Source organism: Alosa alosa, chromosome 6, assembly GCF_017589495.1.
Source record: "Alosa alosa isolate M-15738 ecotype Scorff River chromosome 6, AALO_Geno_1.1, whole genome shotgun sequence".
Classification (NCBI taxonomy): domain Eukaryota; kingdom Metazoa; phylum Chordata; class Actinopteri; order Clupeiformes; family Clupeidae; genus Alosa; species Alosa alosa.
The window spans coordinates 17,893,319-17,904,546 of record NC_063194.1 but is presented as its reverse complement, the minus strand read 5'-3'; positions in this window follow the sequence as shown (position 1 = coordinate 17,904,546).

Below are 11,228 nucleotides of genomic sequence, written 5' to 3'. Positions count from 1 at the left end.
CAGGTAATATAAATAAAAGTGCAGTTGTGTTGTTTTGATTGAGTAAATAACAATTACCCAATTACAGATCCGAAAAATAAAAAAAAATCATTTAATTTAAAAAATGAATTATGAAAATGCATTAAAATGGAGAATATAGTGTTTTGGAGCTAAACTCTTCTTATGTGGCCCTAATATATTATATATGATATATTACTGTTAATTTAAGTTGAAGTACAGAAGTACTTGCTTTTAAGAATATTGAAGTATTCAAAAATCAAAAGTACAACTATTTTTTCCTTTTTAATGTAATAAAAACAGTAAAAAATAAATAGGACACTTTTCGCCCTCAATGATCGCATGAGCATGATAGAACACTAACTGATTTTGTTTATAATTACTAATGGTCTAAAAATGAGTCTGCATCAGTTCTCTTTCCTCAAATCACCCTGTGGCACTGTTATTATAGTTTTGGTATAACAAATGACTGATCAGTTGTGAACAGGGGCATCACTACCCTCATTTATAAGCTGTGCCCCAGTAAAGTCTCACATAGCCTAGTCTCACATTCAACTTTAAAAAAAAACATGGGTGTAGATTTAGGGTGGGACGCTAAGGACTAGTCCTAATCAAAATTTTAAGATGACAAAATTGTCCCCACCAATATTTTAGCGAACTTATTTGTACTGCTGATCATTCCGACAGCCAGCACGACAATACAAGAAACGTCAGGGTTATCTGACGCGCAGGCTACACGCATGGAGAATGCCAATGCACAGGCTACTTTGCAGTGGCAGTCAAGCGAGCAGGTGCGCCAACGACAACGTAAGTTACCAGGGCTGTCTGCCAATACATACCCCATAAAAGGCCAAAGTAAAACATTTTGATATTGAATTTGACTGACAGAGCTTTCAATTCGCAGCCGCGGGCCTACTGGTTACGCTTCGACTTGTAACCGAGGGTTGCCATTCAACCCGACCCTCATTGCTACCCGAAGCGCAGTTGTTGTTGCAGGCAGCTCACTGCGCCGAGATTAGTGTGTGCTTCACCTCACTGTGTGCTGAGTGTTTCACTAATTCACGGATTGGGATAAATACAGAGATTATATTTTCTTAAATGCAGAGATTAAAATCAAAGTCAAAGTCAAAGTCAGCTTTATTGTCAATTTCTTCACATGTTCCAGACATACAAAGAGATCGAAATTACGCTTTCACTATCCCACGGTGAAGACTAGACATATTTTACCAATTTAGGTCCACAGACAAACATAACATTCAAGTAAACAAAAAGTAAGTAAATAAGTAAATAAGAGGGCACATATAATAATGAAAAATAAGAGCAGCAAAATTTGGTTGAAATTGTGCATAGACAGTCAATAAAATACTAGTGCAAAGTCAGGCCAATAAAAGGCTTGGGTAGTTCTGTTTGACCTAAGTAAGAAAGAAAGTGGCATAGTGGTGCAAGTTATGTAAGAGCAGCAGAAGTGTTGTGTTTTCAGGACAACAACACCAAGTTGTAAAGTGTACAAGTGTGCAAGTGTGCAAGTGGAGTAGTGCAGGCGGCCATTTTGGGTCCAATGTCCAGGATGTTATGTAGCTGAGGGTGGAGGGGGAGAGGAGGGAGAGAGTTCAGCATCCTTACAGCTTGGTGTATGAAGCTGTTGGTGAGTCTGGTAGTGCGGGAGCGCAGGCTTCTGTACCTCTTCCCAGAGGGCAGTAGATGAAACAGATTGTGAGCGGGTGACTTGCATCACTCACAATTTTGGTCGCCTTTGCGGGTGAGGTGGGTGGTGTAAATGTCCTTCAGGGAGGGGAGTGAAGCACCAATAATCCTTCCGGCTGTGTTCACTATGCGCCGCAGGGCTTTCCTGTTGTATTCAGTGCAGCTTCCGCCCCACACAGCGATACAGCTGGAGAGGATGCTCAATGGTGCCTCGGTAGAATGTGGTCATGATGGCTGGTGGAGCACTTGCTCGCCTGAGTTTCCCGAGGGAAGTACAGGCGCCTGAGCTCTCTTCGCCAGTGATGCAGTGTTGGTGGTCCAGGAGAGGTCTTCACTGATGTGCACCCCCAGGAATTTGGTGCTGCTCGCTCTCTCCACCACAGCACCGGGCCGATGGTCAGTGGCAGGTGTTGGGTGTGACCTCTCCGAAGTCAACAACAATCTCTTTGGTCTTGCTGACGCTCAGCAGGAGGTTGTTGTCCCTGCACCACGGTCAGATGGTCCACCTCCAACCTGTATTGAGTCTCGTCCGCCCTTAGTGATGAGACCCACCAGAGTTGTGTCGTCAGCAAATTTCACTATGTGATTGTTGCTGTAGGTTGCAGTGCAGTCATCGTCAGCCAGCAGGGTGAAGAGCAGCGGACTGAGCACGCAGCCTTGCTATATACTTATACTTACAATTAACCACATTATAATCAATAGGCCAAAATCATAATTGTGTATCTGTGCCGAATTTACGTAATTCAAGTCCAGTGTAGAACTGAATAAGAAAATCATAAGGCTGTATATCTTGAACTTCCAGTATGTGAGAAACTTGACTTGCCTTAATATCTCCAACCTCAAGTATGCAGCTAATAAGGAAATATAATTGTTATTTAATTAAAGGTGCCATGTGTAAGAATTGAGGTAAAAATATCCAAAAAAATGAGCTACACGCATCAAAAGAATGAGAAGAAATAAGGGCGATGATGTCATTAAAAAAATGACAAGGTATAGTGCTGCAGAGATATCAACCTGAATTAGCATGCTAAATTACTAGCCACAGCCCGACAGGTGTCATAATACCAGTTTCGCCATGGGAGGCGGTATGCGGCAACATAACCGCCAGCCAAACTGCAATACACGCGTCTCGGTTGTTACCTAGGGTAGACCAACTCACTTTCTGGAGGTATACTGCCCCCATCTTTTATGGAATGTGGAGTATGAATTGATTTTTTGCCGGACATTACACATGGCACCTTTAAACAAGGTGAACTTCTCCCCACTGTGCAATGCAGAAAAGGATGCTACAAGGAAGGGAATTCAAACACACTCAACACCTTACCATCTATTGATGTCATTGTGGTTCATTGAGATATCTGACATTTTTTCTGTTAATTGGCTTGGATACAAAAGGACATTGTTGCCTTTGTCGGTGTCCTTATGTGAACTTGCACAGGTAATCTTGCTCATCTTTACTTTATGCATTTAATTTCACACCAGTGCTTCAGGGCAGCCGTGGGCCTACTGGTTAGCGCTCGGACTTGTGACCGAGGGTTGCTGGTTCAAACCCGATCAGTAGACACGGGCTGAAGTGCCCCTTGAGCAAGGCACCTAACCCCTCACTGCTCCCCTGAGCCGCTGTTGTTGCAGGCAGCTCACTGCGCCCGGATTAGTGGGTACCTCACTGTGTGTTCACTGTGTAGTGTGCTGAGTGTGTTTCACTAATTTACAGATTGGGATAAATGCAGAGACCAAATTTCCCTCACGGGATCAAAAGAGTATTTATACTTATACTTCAGACCAGAGCGGATGCTTCAGCAAAAGGCACTGAAAAGCTGTGAATGTCGTTGAACACAGCTGTTCTCACATTGGCTGATTGCGATAAACATTAACCATTGTTGCCTAATTACCAATTATTCATCAAGTAGTATCTACTTTTTTTTAGTGTTTTTCACATAGTATTTTGCAGTATTTTTAAAATACAAAAATACACACCAATAAAGTATTTTGATACAAAATACAGAGCCATTTCCTTCAACCCAATAAAATAAAAATTACAAAATACTATTTTGTATTTGAAATACATATTACATGTTTCAGAAATCTTGACATGTCTAAGTTTTGGGTTGCAATATACAGGTAGTGGGCTCTCTGTTTATTTTAATGAGTAGGCCTAAGCCTAAGTTACAGCATTTCTATCACAATTGACCAGACTTTGACCTTTGGTCTGCTTTTAACAAAATTCTGGCTATGATTGTTCCTTGTATTGCATCATGAGCCATCACTGTGCCTATTGCATTCTACTGTTGTTAGCCTTTAAGCCTAGCTCAGTCATTATGTTATACCACATCACCCTCCATTAGAAGTGCAATGAGCTGCATTGAGCATAATAAACTGCATTTAGAATTCCAAATTCATATTTCTAGATATTTTGGTGAAAGTAACTCAAAAGTAATACAATAGTAGTGTAATGCCTTACAATTCAGATACATATTATAATGTAACAAATTACTTTGAAAGTACAGTAATGAGTAATACATAATACAATTTTGAAGTAACTTGCCCAACACTGATGACAACCATCACTTTCTATGTATGTCTGTGTTTGTGTGTGTGTGTGTGTGTGTGTGTGTGGAGGGTCAATCAAATTCTATGATTGCCACTGATGTGAATGATCTCACAAATCACACAAATCAAATCAAGTTTTAAAAAATCGCAAAAGTATCGAAATTGAGATTCTTCACTTAGTATTGGTATTGAAACACTAATGTTGGTATTGTGACAACAGGAGTTGGGGATGTGTCCCCACCAAAGCTGAGACCAAACCTACGCCCTTGAAAAAAAAAAAGGGGGCAGTGCATTCATGTAGATCAGGGATGTCAAAGTCAAATACATTAGAGGGCCAAAAAAAAAATTTTCTACAAGCCGAGGGCCGGACTGTTTCAATGTTTATTAAAACATATAACATGGTCGTGGGACAGTATAGCGTCTGCATAGTAGCCTACAGTAGGAGTTTTTGCTCCAACTGATGATCGGTTTCAGTTAATTTAGTTTTCAGTAATTTTAAATTTCGTGTTGGTGTTCTTGGTGTAATAATTTTGATTGCTTTGTCTGCCAAGTAATTTGTCAAATACATAGCGCAGTTTGCATGGAAGAGACTGACATGACAAGAGGGCATTGGCTTTCATTAGGTCAGTGATCTTTGTAAGTAGGACAGCCTAGTAGGGGCAGCCGTGGCCCACTGGCTAGCACTCTGGACTTGTAACCGGAGGGTTGCCGGTTCGAGCCCCGACCAGTGGGCTGCGGCTGAAGTGCCCTTGAGCAAGGCACCTAACCCCTCACTGCTCCCCGAGCGCCGCTGTTGAAGCAGGCAGCTCACTGCACTGGGATTAGTGTGTGTCTTCACTTCACTGTTTGTGTTTCACTAATTCACCGATTGGGTTAAATGCAGGGATCAAAAAAGTATTTATACTTAAATGTCTTTTTTTGGATAACTTAAAAGTGTAGTCAGGTTAATAGGGCATAGATCACTCTGAAAGTAATCCCCAACAAAATTCTTCATGTTGTTATTATATTGTTATAGTTTTTGTGTGGACTTGTGGCACCCCCAACCAGCCTTGCAAATGGTCAGCTGTGTATGGGTATGTAAAACTTGCTGGAGATGGCCTCTTGCTTAGGTTTCTGTGTTACCTGAGTGTTACCTGCTCTGTTCTTTCCCTCCATTCTCCACTGTGCCTGTTCTGCTTATCCAGGACCAAGGATGCAGAGGACAAGAAGGGTGTGCGATATATGACTGGAATGGTCAGATAAGATAATTTTTTATGTTTGAGGTCCACACGATGGGGCTCTTACACAAATGGAGTTGTGTTGATCCAGCATCTTCCACACCTTCCATAACACTCCCGACTCCAGCCAAATGTGTTGCATCCTCCTTACCATGTCCTTCGTATAGGTGTACAGAGTACACGGAGGGCTAGCCATCCCTTCCACATTGTGTCTTTTGTCTAGTTCACACACAATTGTTGTTCAAACTTTGGAAACTGAAATCTTTTTATTTTTTGGAAACCTAAATGAGTGTCAGACCTCCTTTTTATGTTGCAGTGTCACCATACCTTCCTCCCAGTCTGCATTTGTTCCTGTTCTTGTTTTAAACACACATTGAAAACTTAATAAAAATTCTATTGAAAACCTAACATGTATCAGTCATCCTTTTCATGCTGTAGTCTCACCAGCCGGCTGAAAGTTATAAGTATTTTATTGAAATAGTTGATTGCTTATTGAGTTACAAGTGTGTTATTGAAACAGTGGGTGTCTTATCTTGCCATATTAATCAAAATTTTCACATTTAAGTTGTTATTGATTCTTATTTAGCCCATGTGTTTTTGACATGTTTATGGCTTAGACTTAAAATGTTACCAAGGCTGTGTGGCCACCTTTATGCTATTTCTCTAAAATAACTGAACAGATTTAATGCATTGATCAAAGTTTTAAAATTTAAGCGGTTAGCCTACTGAATGCTATTCATATATTTATATATTTGATAGACGTTTATTGCTAGTCTTACAATGATCAAAGTTGTGTGGTAGATTGGAGCTGTTTGGAACTGTTGAAGCGTACGTGAACCACGTGACCGCGTGGCGGCGACTTCAAAGAGTGTCACAACTCTCTTTTTCTATGGCTCTGAACCTATTGAACCAAGACGTGTACTGTATTTTATTTAATGATTAAATAAATAATGACTGTAACTGAAGTGCGGGCAAAGTTTGCACAGAAATACGATTTTTCCCATCCTCACCGACCTTGTCATAAAACCTGTTTAAATTATCATATGATGCCTCCTTGCTGCTTTGTCGTCTACATCAGTCTTTATCAAACTTCTTTGACCTGAGGCCCAGTCAAGGCATACTTTGGGGTCATAGGGCCCACCTACATGAACCCACCCCCTCCTCCCACCCCCCATCAAATTATCATAATGATATCACAATTATTATTATTTTTATACTATATTGCTATACATGCACTTCAAAACAGTTAATGTTTAAAGTGCTAAGATTGTTCACAAAAGTTTGTGAAAACATGCACATCAGAGTACTGCTTTACTAATGTAAAATATAATTAGGCCTACAATAGTTTCATTGTTTTTGCATTGTTGCATGAGGAATACTTCTCTAAACAACAGCAGTTATATGGGTGCCGTTGTTTTGGGATGTTTCCCTCATGCAAGCATCATTCACTGATAGAATATTTATATGCTAATTACATTTCATTTGAATGCCTGAATGTAAGGATTCAGGAAACACAATACCAGCTTTTGTGAATGGTAAATGGCGGATCAGATCATGCGTAAATCACTGATCTGGAGATCTTTAACTATCTTTAACTAAGACTAATTAATAGCTTTTGGCTGACTTTAATACTTAATGCCAAACAGTGTTTTATATAGTCTGTGCTCTGTTTTTTATGGAAGTTGCATCCACGTCGTTCTATTAAATGTTGTTTCATAATTAAATAGCATTCCAATAGGTTGAAGCTTAGCTTAGCTACCAACGTGCACACGCATGCATTGAATAAACGCCCATACCACGACTTAATTCTATGCCTCTATGTTTGATGACACCAAACAAGTTTTTCCTACTAATTGCAGAAATGTGTTTTCTTTTTCTGTCCGCGGCTCCTTGATCAATTGCGCAGCAAATTATTAGACGATGGCCCGGGAATAATTTCACTCTGCCATTGTCCACATTGCGGACCGCGGCCCATAGTTTGACAAATGGTGACCTGCATGCTGCCATATTAAGGCCTTTTTACGGTGTGTTTTAGCCGGGTTTTCGCGTGGAAGGCTCTGTAGAAATCTGACACCCTATTCAACGAAGTTACACTGAAAGAGCATGCCGTTCACAGACACCAGAATGAACGAGTTCACAGTAACGTTCATCAGACAGTAGGCTAATACAGTACGTTCAGTTCACGTTGGGGAGAGTGGGGTAAAGTGAGACGTTTTTTACATTTGCTCCCCACCAAGTGAGCTAAAATGATATATCAGTTAAATTTACACATTTCCCATTAATTCAGGATGTTTCCTTGTTATTGTAATTATCAGAATTCAGGATGAAGGGCAGTGAAAAGATGATGTTTTTTTTAAAAGTGGTCTTGTGTCTCACTTTACCCCAGCTTAGGGGTAAAGTGAGACAGACCAGAGAAGTCAATGGAGTAAAGTGAACCAACTAGGTGTAAACTGATCCACTTACTTTTTCCACTCTGAAACTACCATAACAACATATGTTGTAACAGGTTAGAATCCTGACAGCTATAGCCAACCTCACATCCCAGAACAAATGCCAAACTAGTAAAATAATCATTGGAATTGGTCTATTAAGCACATTTTTTCCTACAACACTTGAAAGTAATTCTAAACAAAATCAAATACAACATAATGTAATTCAAAATGTTTTATTATGTTTTAACATTTAAATGTATCAATCAAGGTATGAATCACCTTGCTTGCTTGCTGCTATCACTCAACTCCTACACTACAAAATATCCCTTTTTTTATATGTATAAGTCTTAATATAAAAATGCCAGGAGCCTATGTACAATTGAACACACAGACACTTAAAAAAAAACAGCAAATAGAACACAGTCTCGGGGTTCAGAACACAGGACCTTTAGAGCCAGCTAGAACAGCCTGGGACTCAACAGGACTAGATCCACAATCAGAGCATCAGTCATTCTCTACAAATACAGTAGGCCTCTACTCCACATTCCAGCCCTGAAGATTCCAGGCAAAGATGAAGAGTTGTTCTCTACGTGTGGTCCCTCCACGCCTCTTAGGTTGAGGCAGCTTCTTCACCACATCTGCTTTGGGAACATGTGCCACATCTTTTTCTTTAATAGCAAATGTGGGTCTCTCCCACACTTTTGTGTTTCCCTGAATTTTTTCTAAGGAATTGGGTAAGAATTTCATCATCTTCAACTTTTTCAACCATGCCAATATACCGGACGCTCCTGTGTTTGGTTGTAAAGTTAATCATGACAAAGTCACCCACAGACAGATCTTTCCTGGATCACTTCTCTCATCCTCAGAGCTCTCTTCATCATTATCAATTGGGACAGGGACATCACTCTCCTCAGAGCTCTCTTCGTCATTATCAAGTGGGACAGGGACATCACTCTCCTCAGAGCTCTCTTCGTCATTATCAAGTGGGACAGGGACATCACTCTCCTCAGAGCTCTCTTCATCATTATCAAGTGGGACAGGGACATCACTCTCCTCAGAGCTGCTAACTACGATTTTCCTTTTGGTTGCTTTCTTTTTCGGTTTTCCCTTTTCTTCGCTATTTTGCTTTTTCCCCGCCAGTTTCTTTTGTCTTTCTTTATAAGCCTCTTCAACTGCCTGCTTCTCGGGAGTATCAGTTATGATGGCTGTCTTCACACGCTTTTGTTTGTGTTCTGGGGGGACATTTGGGAAGTGGTAGTATTTCACGAGACACATATCCAGGTTGGCTGGGAACACGTGGCACATCTGAGTCAGCTGGCGAAGCACATCCATGTGGACCATGCGCAGTGGATTGATAAGCATCAGCGGGTGAATTATCTGCAGCGGGTGGTTCGTCTGCAGGTGGATCATCTGCAGGGGGTGGACCATCAAGATCATCTGCAGGGGCTGGACCATCCAGATCATCTGCAGTGGCAGGCTGCAGCTCAGGGTTTGGCCGGTCTGACACCATGGATGGTGCAAACGCTTCATCAGGGAAAATGTCTTGGTTATATGGGAAAATCCCAGTGGACCTAAATCCAGAAGTGATGTTGCGTGGTGTCACTGCTGACATGAAAGCCTCATTCACAAGTCCTGCAGTCTGGTAGATAGAGACTGTTTTGCTGGGGTTAGACCTCATCCACCCATCAAGAGCACGGCTGTATTGGGTCTTGAACGGGCCATTCACGGTCACGTCGAGAGGCTGCATTCGATGGGATGTGTGGGGTGGGAGGGTGAGCAGAACAATTCCATTGCTCTTGGACATTTCTATTGCCTTAAGGTGAGATGTGAGCTTTTAGATTATCCAGGATTAGCAGCATGGGACGATCAGGGGTGCAGTTAGTGTGCTGTATCAGGTGATCAAGAAACTCAGGCCAGATGTCTTCATTCATCCATCCCGTTCTGGTGGCGGTACCTTTGGCTCCTGCAGGTGCTCCTGTCATGAAGCAATCCTTAAACTTGAATCTGGGGAAGACAAACATGGGAGGTATGGCATTCCCAGCAGCATTCACTGCACACACCACAGTCACCAGTTCTCCTCTCAGCACTGTACTGTTATTCCAAGGCTTTTTCTTCTTCTTCTTATGTGGCTTAAACGGAACCAACTTGCTTTTTTCCTGTCTCTGTCACAACCTGATCAAATAGAAAGTTTAGAATCAATGGCATGTGCAACCAGTATTCTACTACTGGTCTAAAGGTACAATGCATTTCTTTTCATGTCCAGTTCACAGATTCACAGCATTACCACAGCATTATACATGTACCAGCACTTTACTGTCCACTGCACTTTTATATGCACCAGCACTTTACTGTCCACTGCACTTTAATATGCACCAGCACTTTATTGTGCACTGCACCTTCCATGTGTACTAGAACCATACTCTTAACCTAATCTGTACCAGCATTTTTTAATATGTGCTAGCTCTTTTAATATGCCTCTAGTGTATGTGTAGTTTACCTGCTGTGGCTTTTGTACGGTAAAGACACCTGTTTCATCCACATTGTAAATCATGTGTGGAGGGAAGGCATGCCTGTTAAAGATGAGAGGCAAAGTAAGAACCTTATCAGAATCAAAGCCAAATCTTACAGGTAATGCCTCCGTAAAGCATTTGCGACTAAATAATTAATTCGTTCACCTGTCCATCACTACAGGCAGATTGTCAAAGAACTCCCTGACTAGTTTTATTGAAGGCTGTAGCCCATCCCAGGGATGTTGCCTCTGGAGTTCGGATAGACAGATGGTGACGTGCTAGGAAGCTGCGAAACCAATCTTCACCTAGAGTAGACAATTCATTATGATAAGATTTAGCTGTGTGCCAAGATCAGTTGGCCTTAATTAACCTACAGAATCATGTGATCTCTTGCACACACTAGCCTACCTGTACATTGTGTCTTTGTCCAATTGTCAGGGACAGGGATATTGTTTCTTTCTGCTTATTCAAAGGCCAGTTGACAGGACTTAACTGGAGGAAGGCCATGGAACTGTTCAGCTAGTTGTTTCAAGTGTTTGGCAAGCTCCTCCTCCATCTCATCTGTAATAATTCTCTTTGCCTCAGCTACTGCACCCCAGGCTACTGATTTTACTTCCCCTTTCTCTTTTTTGAATCTTTATGAATCTTAAAAGGCTTGACTTGTCAATATTTCTGTCCCTTGCAGCTGCTCTGATAGACTTCTTTCCTTCCTTGACCTCAGCGGCTGCACTCTCCATCTCCTTGAGGGGTGTTTTGCCCCAGGTTGTCTTCCTGGTGTATTGCCTGGGCATGATGGCTTTTCTACAATGTTTATGACA